Source organism: Silene latifolia, chromosome 4, assembly GCF_048544455.1.
Source record: "Silene latifolia isolate original U9 population chromosome 4, ASM4854445v1, whole genome shotgun sequence".
Lineage (NCBI taxonomy): Eukaryota > Viridiplantae > Streptophyta > Magnoliopsida > Caryophyllales > Caryophyllaceae > Silene > Silene latifolia.
Window position 1 is genome coordinate 63541361 of NC_133529.1, and position 16128 is coordinate 63557488.

Consider the following 16128-nt stretch of genomic DNA (forward strand, 5'->3'; position numbering starts at 1 on the left):
TCAACATATATCGGTAATGATTGGCCGACTAGAGTTTGACATTCTTTTGTCGTGCGACGGTGGTGATCAGTTGACCCCCTAGGTCATACCTATAGGGAAACACTCTTAATTGATCATTTAATTAATCGTATAACGTTACGAGTTAATTAAATTACTTGAAAAATTGACGGACGATTTTGGAAGTAACATTTACGTATCTCATTGAAATTTGATTAAATGAGATACGGTCTGAGTAATCGAATTGTATCATTACTCAGATGAAATTATTGTTTAAGGAAACAATTAAATTTGAATGAATTATTATAAATACAAATTGTTGTGATTTATAAATTGGTAAAATATTTTGGTACAAGTAATTATGAATTACTAAGTCGATTTTTGTATATGACGTATTTTTATTAATACGTTGATTTTTAATATGTTAAAAATACATAACAAATTTATGTAACATATGACATGTGACATAAGACAAAATTGACAAAAATAAAATGGATTCCATTTTATGTATGTACCGAAATTAAGGGGAAGAATTAGGCTAATAATGTGTTGTTTAAATTAGTGGAAAACATAATCATTCACTAATAGCCTAGCCATGCAACCCTAGTTTGCATTGTGAAGATAAACAAAGGCATGCATTGGCTCCCCTCCACACCTCCTACCCGGTTTTACCAAAAGAAAAGGCAAAGGGTTTTTGTCTTATATTTTTGATATACACTACATGCATGAGTGTGCATTATTCATTCATTCTAACTCATCTAAAAATAAGAATTTTAGAAAGATAAAATACTTTCCTCTTCTCTTCTCTCTAAACCGGTTTTTAGAGACAATACCAAAATTATTTTGGGTCAATTTTCATACAAGATTAATATTGTACTAGTGTCTATAATATTAATTTTAATTAAGAGTAAGCTTTGGGTATAATTCCTTGGGAGAGATCCTACACTTGGGTCTTTGTTCATCCAAAAGGAAAGCTCAAGAACAAAAGAGAAGGAGATCTCTTTTGTGCCCATATGAACCGAAATTCCAATGTAAGGATGAATGTTTCTTCTTTATTTTGTTAAATAGTTTGCATGCATAAGATCACTTGTTAATTTTATGACAAATTAAAATGGAACATATATGAATATGTTAGTATATAGATCTACTTTTCTTTCAATGCACTATACATAAGAAAGAGGGAGAGAAGAGTATCATACGATTGGAGATGATGAGGTAGGCATCTCTCACTCGTCATCATCATTGCGGTAGCCATACCTGCCAGAACTTCCTCCTTGGTCATACCCTCCTCCTTGACCAAAGTGTCCTCTACCTCGACCGCAAAGTTCCCGGCTTGGTTCCCTTGATTAGGGAACAAAAGGTGCGGTTGAGCCCAAGATGGTCGAGGGCCATTAGGGTCGATATACACTTGTTGTGCCATTTGGTAGTATTGAGGATAGAGGGCCAAATAGTTATCGGTGCTCCCATCGTATACTACAAGATCAACCCTCTTCATAAGATCTATCAAATCATTCATATCCGGAGCATTGGGGACTTGCGGTGTGAATGGCCTATGAGGAGTGGGGTATGGTGGGATAGGCATAAAGGAAGGTGGGGCATTGGGCCTTGCCGGTATCTCGCGAGGTGGTGGAGGGTGGCGGGGTGCTTCTTCTCTTTGTGGGGGATTGGGGTAGATTTCAATGTTGAGGAGGTAGCTCGGCATAGGTGAATACCGGCTCAATCTCGGGTCGGTACCGGGTATATTCCATCCCGAAAGAACAATAGAGGAACACCCTTTTGTGAACCATTCTACACTTTCGTCTTGAGTGTAGGCACACCACCGGTGGTGGTTGAAGACGGCGTTCTCATCAATCAAAGTACTACCCTCAAGTGGCGCATAAGTCCCATTGTTGTTGAATCCGGGACAAAGGTTGTTAGCCAAAATAGTAATTAGACCTCCCATCACGAAGGTCTTGAGTTGGGATTTCCCTTGAGAAAAGTCGAAGAATCTTGTAAGCATCTCAAGGGGGGTATTGAAATTGTATTACCTTGTCCCCCGAAGATTTAGATAGGACTCTAGAAAGGTTAAATCGAGGAGAGTGCACCTATCTTGCTCAAATCTCCCATTAATGGTGCCGACAATGAAGCGTTCGGTGATCCGAATCACCGGATGTTGGATTGCGAAGGTATAACATTGTTTTTGGTGAATGAAAACCCTCCCGGAAATAGCCCTCCAAATTTGGTCCACATTAAAGTCGGAGGGTTTGTCGGTGTTACTTGTTGGCACAACAAGGCCAAAAATATTTGCAAATTGGTTGAGGGTTAGTCTATGGTCGTGGTTGCACAACCGGAACTCCATACCAACGGATCTTTGCGTGTTCGAAACAATGCGAAGGCTACTCAAAAATTCCAAGGTAAGGCTAAGGTATGTTTCTTCATGGGCATGGAATAACTTTCTAATCCCCAAACCATCAAAGAACATTTCGGTATGATACCTTATACCTAGGATTTCTAACACTTTAGTGTCAATGAATTGAGTCAGTTCGTAATGCTTACCGAGCAACTTGACAAATTTGTTGCGGTGCTCGTCGGATGTGAAGAGTACTTCCGGAAAGTACTCAAGTTGTTCCACCCCTCCTATCATCACGGGGCGGAAGTTTCTTGGCGGTATTCTTTCTTGACCGGAAGAAGAAGACGAGCCCTTGCGTTTCTTGGTGGCGGATTCAACGAGCTTCTTGGCTTTTCCCTTGAGATTCATCATTTTTGATTCGGGAAAGTTAGGGTTTGGTTGATTTTTGTTGTGATGGGAATGTTTGGAGATGAAGATGTGTGGATTAGGTTTAGATAAGGTGAGGAAATGAGGGATGGTGGGGGTGTTTTTATAGAAAAGTAGTGTTGGACGAGCGGCTGAGGGTCGGGCACAGGCGGCTTTTACGAGGTAAGGGCAGGAATCCGAGCGTCTTTAGTGTCGGGACGAGCGTCTTGCTGAAGAAGTCCGAGCGTCTTGTGAAGAATCCGCTCGGATTCTCTTCCAGTGATTCTGGTTCATCTGGTGGGGACTGAGGACGAGCATATCGAGCTTGAGACGAGCGGCTGAGGTAGGACGAGCGTCTTCCTCAGAATCCGCTCGGATTCTTATCCAGTGCAAAATTTTCTTCGAGGTGCCTCTCAGGGCCAGCGCCTTTCTGCTAATACGAGCGTCTCTTCCTGGACGAGCGTTTTGTTCTATAATCCGCTCGGATTTCAAGTCAGCGCCAAATAGTACCTACAAGGAGGCTGAGGACGAGCGTCCTACCCTCGGGACGAGCGTCCCGTGTTGCTTTTCATTCTTTTCTTTCCAAGATCATACCCTTGCACCCTTTTGTTATTCCTCCTTATCTTTTTCTGAAATTTTGCTCAATAAGAATGTAAGAAAACTCTCTCTCACTACTCTCATGCAAGAAAAATAAAAGTGCGAAAATATACAATACTATACAAGGCAACGGTTCGAGAAATATCTTACAAATGGTGGTTTGAGATAGGACTCCACCAAACTAGTTCAAATTGTAGAAATTCTTTGTCCATAGAGCTCAAGGCTCTTAGAAGAAGATCAAAAGCTTGTGAACAAGCTCCAAATAAGCATATGTATGGGTTGCTCCACTTGAACATGAAATTTGGCCAAGGAAGCTTGTTGTAAATTCTTTCTTTCATCTTGTCCTTGGCACTAGAGCTTTCCCAATGCTTCAAACCAATAAGCCCATGATTCTTGTCAACACAAGGTGTGAAGTATGGTTCATATTCGTCCGGAGACTTCCACTTACCACCTTCTTCTTCAATTTTTGTGATGATGATAGCATTTGAATTTGCCAATCCTTCAAGAGTAGAAGAAGAATTCTCATGGCATTGATGACGGGGTACCTTTAGAGTTGAAATTGTGGGTGCCAAATCTCTACAAGTAAGTTAATTTGCAAGTTTTTTCTTGAGCTTTTCCACCAAGTACCCTTTGTATGATGTTTTGACTTTTTGAAGAAGGTCCACCATATCATCTCCAACAATCATTGGCTCCATGGTGGGTGCTAAAAGGTATTCATGGTCAATAGGAAAGAGATATTAATATTCCTCATGGAAGCATACCTCAAACTTCTCAAGGATGGGGTCCTCAAGCAAGGTGATATCACAAGTCCATTCTTCTCCCCTATTCCAAAGGTCCTTGTAAGACACGTATTCTTTATAAGCCTCTTTTATGGTCTTGTCATCATTACTATCTTCATATGAATCATAAATGGGGGCTTCACTCCTCAACAATTCTTCCTCCACCATCTCAATGTTCACATCAAAAGTCACACCCTCATACTCACAAAGGCTAAGAGTATTTGGCTTACTCAACCTCGTATCTTCCTCATCAAATACCACATTTTCATACTCACAAGAGCTCAAAGAGATTGGCTCTTCCCACTTCTCATCAAAGGTAACTCCTTCAAACTCGCATTCATGATCAATGTCCAAGGAATGGTGGGGAGTGATTGTTTGGGATTCTTTCATTTGGGCAATTTGAATCTCCAATTCCTCACCTTGGGTAACAATGCCTTGAAGAACATTGTCCCTCTTTTGGCTTTCCTCTAGCATTTGTTTGAAGAAGTTTTGTTGATCTCCCATCATTTTGAGAATCACATTTTGAATGGGTTCATGTTCTTGTTGTGGGTATGTGTGAAAGCGCTCATATTGTGGCATTTGGAATTGATTGTAAAGTGAGTTTTGGGTAGGTGGTTATTGTGGATAATGGATGTGGGGATTTTGCTGGGAAAATTTGGGGTAGTAGTTAGGATTTTCATTGTATGAGTAGTACGGTAGGTTTGTGTTGACTTGCTCCTCAAACTCCCCATACCCATAGTCATACTCAAAAGATCCACCACCAACTCCATGTGTCAAGTCTTGGGACATCATAGCTAAGACAAGGAAACAACTACAACCAAGAAAACTACACAAAAATGGTAAGAACGAACCTTGAGGAACAAGTTCCTCAAGGTTAAAGCACAATTAAAATAGACAAACAAACAAGAACTTAATCACTTAACACCGTCCCCGGCAACGGCGCCATTTTTGGTCGGACTATATTTTTCGGTTACTTGTCGTTAGGAGCACCTAGACCAAAACAATATTTATAACTTCACAAACTACTCTACTATTAGTAAAGAGGTAAGTAAAGGTCGTATCCCAAGGGACGGGTATTGATGTAGGATTTTCGATTGCAAGTAGTGGTGTCTAAGGGTGTCACAATTTGGGTTGAGATAAGAAGATCACTAAACTAAATAACAATGTAAATGAACAAGTAAGATGATTAAAATGAGATGTAAACAATTGATTAAAAGCACTAGGGTGTCATGGGTTCATAGGGGATTCATGGGAATTCATCATACAAACATATTCTCAAATTATAAGCAAGCAATTATTGTTGTGATAGGATCGAGTTGGTTTATATCTTACAATCCTAGGAAGGTTTGGGTCCCGGAGCCGAATTGATTAGATTGTACAACACCTACAAGTCGACTTAATCCTCCCTACTCAACTATATGCATGGTCTAATGAGACTCGAGTTGGTTTATGTCTTACAAGTCTCATTGAAAAGGTAAGTGATGGGTAAAAAATGCAAGGATTCATAGACTCGCATTTCATCAAACATAACATGTGCATAAGTTGAGATCACAAAAAGCAAGCAAATAAATTATGTGAACATATTAGATTAAGTATGAATCATCTCCCATGTTGGTTTCCCCTAATTCCCCATTAACCCTAGCTAAGGAAACTACTCACTCATTATCAAGTTTAACATGCTAATAAGGTTGTCAATCATATTAACAAAGCAAAACATGATGAATAAATGAAGATGATTAACAATAATTAAAAAGGGATTAAGAGAATTATACCTAATGATGATTCCACAATAATAAGCAAAGAATAATAGAAGTACTTGATGAATGATTGAAAGGTTGTCAATCCTCCAAATGAACCCCAAATAATCTTCAATTACCCAAAATAAATGATGAATAATAGAGAAATTAAGGAAATGAGATTTTTATTAATGCCTAATTAAAAGTTGATTGCAAGATTAAAGAGAGATTAGAAAAACATAAATTATACTAAGGATTAATGATAATCTAATTAGTACAATGGGGTATTTATAGTGGGGATTAGGTACATAAATTAGGGTTACTAAGGGCTTAAATGACGATTAAAACCCTTAAGAAAAGTTGAGGAAATGCTCCTCTCGAAGAAAGATGCAAGTCTCCTTTTTGCTAGTCTTTCAGAAATATGCGCATCTCGAGTAGAACAAGGAGAAGGCGTGATGTACTGGATGACAATCTGAGCGGCCAAGGGGTCAGGACGAGCGAATTGTGGGGGTTGGTCGAGCGGACAGGAAGGTGGGACGCTCGGATTGTAGAGGTGTTGGACGAGCGGGCACGCTGGAGGGACGCTCGGATTGTGGAGGTATTGGACGAGCGTCCCGATACTGCGACGGGCGGATTCTAGTTCAGCAACCTTTTTCTTCTTTTCTTCTTCCAACAATCCTCAAGGATCTTGTCAGAGATGCAAGGATCGTCTTCATCATTGCCCATTATTTACAAAGGCCTTCTAGTCTTGTCTTCACTTTGATGCTTGGTCATTAGATTCGATCAATTTATCTCCATTTTGCCATTTAAATACAAGGTTTGCACTCCTCTCCTACCAAGGAAACTAAACCTCAAATAATATGCAAAACAAAGGACTAAAGATTGTAAATGACCCAATTATGCACTAAAAAGCATAGGAACGAGGCTAATTCGGGGACTAAATATGCTCAAATATTGGACACATCAAGCAGTCAATACGCAAACGAGTTATGAGTTGTTCAGAAATAAAGCCGACCTATCGACCTTGCAAGACCAACAAAATCGGACTCTCACGTGGTCACTCTTCTATCATGAAGCAAAGGGTGAATTATATGTAAAAGAGAGAAGGAGAAACAGTCACTCACCTAAATTGCGACCTACATAGCATGCATGCAACAAAAATGATAGACGATTCGAGTACTGATGCACACATTCCAACCAACAATGTCCGTCACAGCCGAGGGCTTACAAATAGTATAGGAAAGTGAGGTTCAGGTAAGAAAAGGCAAAACAAGTTATGGAAATGTGGAGGTAAAAGCGTCAAGCTAGTTCCTAAACAGGACCATATAAGACCGTCCAAATCTCAACTGACTAAGAAATAAACACAATTGCCCTTCATTTGGCACACGACTCACCATCCATATACACTATCTCCTCAAAAAATTATAGAACAAAACGGAGGAGTGAGACGGTGACAAACTTCCGTTTTTTAATACCGTCTTAATTAGTTAAACAACACAAATCAAACAAATTTTTCAATCTTTTTTTCTTTTCTTCCTAACTTACGTGATTCACTCTTTTTTTTTTCATTTTTTTTTCACGTTTTACTTTTTTTTTTTCAATTCTTTTTTCATTCTCCCCTCCTTCATCCTCCACCAACTCTGATCAAAATACTCACGGGCCAAACTTGCAGACGGAAAAGCATACCACAAAAGACATACTAAACTAGCTTGACTAGACAGGCTCAGTTTTGGATGTAGCTAATGGGTCAAAAAGGCTAAATTTGGCTTAAGTGGAGCTAAATGGGTGAAAAATGTAAGAAAAGGGAACATTTGCAAGCACCTCCCTGCATGTTACACCGACCACAAACCCGAAAGTATGCATTTGACAAGAAATCGAATGTCATAAAAGTGCAAAAATGATGAACATGCTATGCAAAAAGTACTACTCTCAATTCCTACAAAAAACCGGTCATGAATGTCACCAGTTATAAGGCTCTAAAACTCAGAAATTATAAAGTAGGTTGCCAATTTATCAGGTCAAGTCTAAACAGTCAGCTATATTTGAACAAAAACTCGTAAATTATGCGTAAGACTCAGCTAATAACCGTCAATAAAAGTGCAAGGCTCAAGTAAAATGACAAGTTAAAGTGCAATATCATCACGGAAATCAACCGTTCCGACTCAACCTATATGCTAAAATAAACGTGAATATTTAATTAATTTTTTAAAATTTTCTAATTTTTTGGATTTTATGATTTTATGAAATAAATAAATACAATGCAAGCTGAAAATAGAAACGTGAATGCAAAACAAATGCAAATGCAGACTCAAAGGATGCATTACCGTCCCCAAACCAAAACGGACAACGTCCTCGTTGTCCTCCAGCATACACCAGCAGATAAATACAGGGGAACGGAAATATACACCAATAAATGAATGAAAACAATAAAATGAAAAGGAGACAAAAGAAAATAAAAGAACGAGAATATACATACAAAACACGAACTTCCCCAAACCAGCCAGAAAACTAGGGAAGTGAGTAGACCAGTAGCTACTCGTCGGCCTCCTCTGTCACGTCCTCCATCGTCATAGTGTAGTCCGGGTCCTCCTCCTGCTCTCTCCTCCTCCTCTGCTCCTCCTGAGCTCTCGCTGCGGCCGCCACTGGGTCCTCGTCCTCCTTCTCCTCCTCACTAGCAGACTCCGGGTACCCCTCAGCTGGGTACCGGTAGAAGGAAGGGTGTGTCCAACCCTCTGGGATCGGACGGTGTCGCCTCATGTGATACTCGTACAGAGGGAACAAAGTGAGAGCTATGTCCCTCTCCATACGAGCCTATCTCTCTTCAATCTCAAGCAACAAACCGTCATGGCGCCCTTGGTCCATGACCGCAGACGCCTCAAAGGGTGGAGGAGAAACAAAATTAGCCGGAAGAACCGGCTGTGCCTGGTCGGGCGTAAGAGTAGGAGTAGGAGTAGGGATCGGGGTAGGAGTGGCCGTGGAAGTCTGGCCACCCGTAGGAGGTGTGGATCCCTCCCCGGTCTCAGGTTGACGCCGCTTCCTAGAAGCAGGCAAGGTAGTAGGTGGTCGGAGCGGTAGGTTGTACATGGGTAACAGTGGTGGTAAAATGCCCCGTGCGACAGTGGGCAAGGGGACGAGACGAGGAAGGGTGGTGCAAGGAAGGTCGACGGACAAGGAACCACTAATCTTCCAAGTCCGGTAGTGAGAAGTCAGCCAAGTCATGTACAACATAGATGCCCGGTCCAGGAACCTATCTTCCGGTTTGTACGGTAAGCCACGAGGTAAAGCAGGGAGGAGAGAATGAGCAAGGAAGGTGGCTATTGATACCCGTCGTTGTGAGTACCAAAAATAATATTTATAAACCTATTAAAACTAACAGAAGCTAGTGGTTACAGGGTCGAACCACAGAGAGGCAGATGTAATTATTAGTTGTCTAATTTCAGTCCAAGGTAACAATGATGTGGGGGTTTGATTTAATTGGTCTATAACTAATGAGCAATAAACTAAAGAAATGTAAAAAAATCAAATATAAAAAGGGTACTAAGATGGTCGGTTCACTGTAGTTTCGGCAGCAGCATACTAAGTAGGTCTGAAATAAACACATGAGGCGGGAAAACGAGAGGTCCTCTCGGTCCACTCTCAACAAGTAGCATCTTTCGATCTCGCTACGGGTCCCTAATATCACTAGTACTGACTCTCGTCCTGAAAAGTGACTAATAATCTAAACTTTACCTATCTTTCGATCTTAGTCTAGTTTAGTCATTTTAATTGGTAGTCTAACAACTTTCCCTATCTTTCGATCTAATGGGTCAGTCAATTACTAAGCATTCAACTAGTCGTTTGCACTCGATTCGTCAAATATAGAATTTAAATAAATTAAAACGAAGCAAAACCTCACGTGGCTAGTCGATCGACCAGGGAACCCAGTCGATCGACCGGCATGCGATTTAGGTCACTATTCTACTGCCGCCTAACCTACAGTTCCCCTAAATCCTAGCACAAGCTATTTAGCTACTCATGACTATGATGAAAACAACAATAAGATTAAGGAATAAAGTTACTGAATTCATGCTTGAAATAATTAAATTAACAAATAACATAAAGCGATAAATTCGGCTTCGGGAAACTAACTAGCAATTCCTATACTACGAATGAAATAAACAACGAAACTGAACAGAAGAATACCGAAGAGGAATTGCAGAGAGAGATCCAGAACCGAAAGCGAAAGGAACTTTATTAATGGAAGAACAATAATCTCCAAACCCTAATTACGAAAATAGAACTAAAACTAAATCAAAGCTTGATAAAAACTGGCTGCCTGTTCTCAAAACCTAGCATACGTTATATAGAATACAACGTAGTTCTTATTTCCAAAACCTAACTACTATGGGCTTGCTTATTCTCGATCTTTTAATTCACGCAGATTAGCGGCTTGGTCGATCGACCACTGAGGCCGGTCGATCGACTGGTAAGCTCTGAACAGTGGCTCCTGGAAGTCGTGGTATGGTCGATCGACCATAGGTAGCGGTCGATCGACTGCTTTAGCTGATACTTGACTTCTAAATTCTCGTGGATTTGTCTTTCGGACCTCGAAATACGCACCAAGCTCGTTCCTTGAGTAAATACTTCACGTCAAATGCAGTGCAAGGTACTCGGGGACGGATTTAGCTCAAAATCTACTCATTTCCGCATAAATCTGCAATATTGCATAAAAATACGAAAGTAGACGAAATGGGGCAAATAGTAGCATAAACTACACAATTGAGCTCTGAAATGCGTGTAAAATGGGTGTAAAACATCATATTTAGGACACGCATCAAACTTCCCCAAACCAAACCCTTGCTTGTCCCCAAGCAAGAACTAGACTCGATCCTAAAAACCTAATGGAACGAGTTCAATCTCAGAGCGAAATGAAACATGTAAAGCCTAAACCAATTTAATGCAACAACTAACAATCAATTAGCAATGTGAATCATGCAAACGAGTTATGAAGTCATTAAAAACTGCTGAACCGTCAACTATAGAGACTTATCGTTATGGACTCTCACGGGTCGCTCAAATCACTCAATAAATACAGGTGAGTATATGTAAAAGATAGAAAGAATTCATTTTGTTAGTGACACTCACCTAACTACGACCTATAAGAACATGCCTGCAATATAATATGAAAGTAATCTCTACAACCATACATATGCATTCCAACCAAACAGATGACCATGACACATGCCGAGGTAAATATGGGATATGTGAGGTAATGGGCAGGAAGAGGCAAAACATTTATGGGAACGTGGAGGTACAGGTGATCAAGCTAGTACCCTAACAAAACCATATGACAATATCCAACTTCTTGCTCAGAATCAATCGAAACGGTGCTATAGCAAGCACAAATCTCACAATCTCCATGATAAATCAACTCCCCATAAGATATAAATGCAACATGGGAGCAAAAATTGCCATATAATAAAGACTTGAATCATACGAATTGATTTATTTTTCGGGCAGCGGTCGATCGACTAAGTTGAGCAGTCGATCGACTGCATTAAACAGTACAACACTCTTTTTTTTTTTCTTCTTTCTTTTCCGAAACATTTTTTTTTCTTTTCTCTTCTCTTTTCAATTTATTTTTCTTCCCTTTTTCCAACTTCCCAACTTCATCTCAAAATGAGCATATGCCACCAAAAACGAAGTAACAACCCCAAGAACGTAAACTACTAGCTTGACAAGGGCAGGCTAAATGTAGGATGTAGTAATGGGGCAAAAAGGCTATTTTTGGCAGTGTGGAGCTTATGGGTAAAAAGAATAAAGGAAAACCTCTACCACATATGTCAACTAACCACAAACCGAATGCATACAGGTATTAAGCAGATCAAATTCATATTTATGCATATTTATGTAACATGTCTCATAAGGAGTAACTACTCACATTCCTAAATAAACTGGTCATAGATGACACCAGTTATAGGCTCTAAATCTCAGAAAATGATGTAGTTTGCCATAAATCTAAGTCAAGTCTCAAGTCCAGCAAGAAATTTAACAAAAACTCGTAGACTATGCATATATGATTCTACTAATAACATGTCAGTTAGCAAGGCTTAGGCATAAACAGATGCAAATGCAATGTCATCATTGAAATACTACCGTTCCGACTCGACCTATATGCTAAAAATAAACGTGCATTTTTTGGAATTTTTGAAAATTTTCAGATTTTTTTTGAATTTTATATATATATAAAGGAAAATAAACAACAATGCAAGACAAAATGTAAACGTGAATGCAAGCAAATGAAATGCGACGCAAAACCCTTCCCCAAACTAAATCGCACAATGTCCCCATTGTGCAAAATCATGTAATGAAAGATAAGAGAAACGGGAATTTGCGAGAGAATAAGTAAAAACGACATGAAGTAAAGACATGGAAACTCACAAGACTTTAAGCGCAGCAAAAGGAAACCTCCCCAAACCAGCGTGAGCTAGGAGGTTTCAGTAGCCAGGAGTGCTACCATAGGTACCTGAAAAGACAACAAATACCACGCATAAAACCAAGAAAGCAAAGTGGATGCGGTAATTATGTGCAAAAATTAGAAATGGAAGAAAACATAAATATGTCGGAAGATAAAGAGGAGGAAAGACTCCCTCAATTCCGCAAAACGACCAAACACAGCAGGGGAAAGGTCGTGAACAGGTACATCAGCGACAACGGTCGATCGACCATAATAAGCAGTCGATCGACTGGAATGAACAGGAACAGAAGCTCCTGGAAGTCGCACCTCAGTCGATCGACCAGGGTAGGCGGTCGATCGACTCGAAAACTCGCTGTAACTTTCTGATTTCTTTGAATTAGCTCGAGAACTTGAGCTGGTATGGTCTATAAACCTACAAACGCACATAATAACGCGCCCAAAATTGCGCAAAACCCAAAGCAACTGTATAAAGCATTAAGAATCCTAAGCAAACTTAAAATGCGAAGTCTCGCGCACACAAAACAATAAAAGGTTCAACGGAAGCAATAAAGTGTATATTTTTTGAAAAAGCCTTAATAAACTAATAGTTGATCAAGAATGGCCACGGAATGGCCCACTTGGTCGGCTTCTGGCTACAAGAGGTAGCCTCAATAGTGCTCATTTTCTCAGCTGCACTCTTCTCAGTTCCAGCGTCCGCAGAACTCAACGGATCAACATGTCGGACATCTTCCCATTCAATGGCCTCTTCGGACTCGTCGGAATCCAGATCAGACTCCGTTGCTTTGACTGGCTCCTCATCAGGCTCCTCATCAGTGCCGTAGCTAAGGCATCCTAGACCGCCTCTTTGAACGATTGGCTCCTTCTCAGCTGGAGCAACATGTGGCTCTTCCTTCCCCAAACCAGCTCCTGCAATATCTAAAACAGAAGAATCTTCCTCCACTTTGCTCCCGATGCGGGGCGGAGGTGTCACAACAGGAGTAGGGACAGAGATAGGCATATCAGGAAGTATAAAATAAGATTTCTTTTCAGAAACTGTATTGCAAGTGACGGGCCACATGGGGTCTTTCTTCCTAGCCGTCTGGGCAAAGACAATGGAATGCTTGCCTACCTTAAAGGTCAAAGTACCCGAATCAACATTAATAACTGCACTAGCAGTGTGCAGAAATGGTCTACCTAGTATGATAGGTATGTGTGCATCTTCGGGGATATCAAGCACAACGAAGTCAACAGGGAAGAAAAACTTCCCTATTTGCACAGGGATGTCCTCTAAGACCCCTATAGGCTGGACCGCAGAACGATCAGCCATCTGAACGGTCATGTTGGTGACTGCAAACCTATTCAAATTTAATTTCCTAGCAAGACTCAAAGGCATTACACTAATACTGGCTCCTAGGTCACATAAGGCTTTCTCAATAGGAAAGGTGCCAATATTACATGGGACTGAAAAGCTACCTGGGTCTTCTAGCTTAAGGGGTGCAGTATGGGTCAAATAAGAGCATGACTCCTCAATGAGTGCGACAGTATGCACAGTTTCAAGTGACTTCTTCTTAGACAAAAGTTGTTTCATGAATTTCATGTAAGCAGGCACCTGATTAACTAATTCTAGGAAAGGTACTTGTACGTTTAAACTACGAACAACATTTTCAAATTTATTAAAAGATACCTGTTCCTTCGTCGGCACCAATCTCTCTGGATAAGGGGCTGAAAGTAGTAACTTAGCCCTCTCCTCTAAATCTCTCATGCCGGCATCGCTGGACTTAGGCTGAAAGTCCACAACATTCTCCTTGTTGTAGCTTGACCCTTCTTCAGACCGTCTCAAATGTGAACCATTAATCGACAAAGGGTCGTGCTTGAACCGAATCGACCCATCAAAGCATTTGGGTCTTGCCTCAATATTTTCGGGTCGTGACCCCCGAAACAAATGATCCCTCAAGTTATCGGGCATTGGAGGACGAAAAGAATCACTATCAACAATCGTTAGTGATCGATCGATCGACCAGGTTGGTCGGCCGATCGACCGACTTCAACAGACCAGAAGCTCGTTGTTGTCGCACTTTGATCGATCGACCGGGTATGTCGGTCGATCGACCGACATACCGCTTGATCGTCTTTTTCTTGTTTTATTCGTCGCAGACTTTCTTCTTGCTTGGTTCCGCCTCATCTTTTTCAGTGACATCCTCGACCATAGCAGGCCCCTCAAGGGTAGACCCACTCCTCAAAGTAATTGCATTTAAGGTCTCCTTTTGATCAGTTTGAGTCGGTAGATGTCCCGGAGCTCGAGTTGTATTCTTGCTAGCCAATTGAGCAATTTGGCTCTCCAACATCTTCATCCCGGCCTCTCTAGCTTGAGACTCCTTCAGCAGCAAATTCTTCAACTCATTGAAATCAGAACTTTGGGATTGTTCTTCTTCTTTGTGGGACGACGGAGGCTTTTGGAACTGTTGTTGCTTATGAGGGGCACATAATTCTGCTGCTGCTCTTTCTTCTGGGGGTTGAGTCGGATTCAAGACATTTTGGCTGCTCCACCTCAAGTTTGGATGGACATTCGGCTCATAGTAAGTGTTTGTCTGCCTATAATGTTGAAAGGCAGCACAAGACTCAAAGGGACTAGGACAATTGTCTGAAACATGTCCCTCAGCTCCACATCTTTTACAGACGAAAGGACCGTCTGAAACAGTATTCACATGGTAGATCCCTCCTTTTGAAGCTCCTCCCAACTCGTACTTATCAAATCTGGCCGTGAGAGACTCTAGTGCAGCTACAGAAGGAGATTCAGCAGCTCTCCTTTGATTTTCGCTGGAATTTCCATACTCAGCTTTGTGGGTGGCCAAGTCATCAATGATCTTCCACCCCTTAGTCTCTCCCATATTCTCCTGGAATCTGCCACTAGCTGCCGCATCCAGGATAGCTCTCTGATCGTCATAGAGCCCATTGTAGAACTGATTGCATAGGCTCCATTTCTCAAACCCATGATGCGGAATGGTCCGCACCAGCTTCTTGAAACGGACCCATGCCTCGTGAAAGTTCTCATCAGGACCCTGTTTAAAGCTCGTGATCTGAGCTCTGATGGCATTAGTCTTCGAGGCGGAAAAATACTTCTTATAAAACGCCAAAGCCAAAGAATTCCAATCGGTGATCCCATTAGCAGCTCGATCCAATTCTCTGTACCACTCCCTTGCAGCATCACGAAGAGAGAATATAAACATTGTCTCCTTCACCTGGTCCTGGGTCACACCGGTCGGTGGGGGTATAGAGCAGCAATAGTCAATAAATATCTCCATATGCTTGGCTGCATCTTCATTTGCAGCTCCCCCGAATTGGTTCCTCTCAACCAAGTTAATATAGGAAGGCTTCGGTTCGAATTTTCTATCAGCTTCCGGTAACTCGAACCCCTTATATAGATTTGCAGCTGTCGGCTCAGAGTGACTTGCTATAGTTGCTTCTTCAGCCATCTCTAGAAAATCTGGAGAAGTGACGGTCTCAGCTGATGAAGTAGAAATAGGAGATGAAGGTGGATCTTCCTCAAACAGCTTGTTCTCGTAGTAACTAGACAGAGTACTCAGCTCTTCCTCTGTTGGCAATATCTTAGATGATCGCCTCAACTCACGCAAAGTCTTTTCAATCTCAGGATTGAACGGTTGTAATTCACCACCCTGTGACCTGCGCATAAGAAGAAACTACAAATAGAATATAAGAAGAGTTTAAGGAACAGATGTCCCTTCAACTAAGAAACAGACTAAAATAAAACAACTAAAATTAGAACAATTGCCTCCCCGGCAACGGCGCCAAAATTTGATACCCGTCGTTGTGAGTACCAAAAATAATATT

The 16128-nt window shown here is 41.1% G+C and overlaps 1 non-coding gene across 1 annotated transcript; it reads left to right on the plus strand.

The window, feature by feature from the left end:
• Positions 1-15264: 15264 nt before the first annotated feature.
• On the plus strand, positions 15265-15371 carry LOC141654024 (small nucleolar RNA R71). Its single transcript, XR_012547606.1, has one exon. It is a non-coding gene; the product is annotated as a small nucleolar RNA R71 (small nucleolar RNA).
• The last annotated feature ends 757 nt before the right edge of the window (positions 15372-16128 follow it).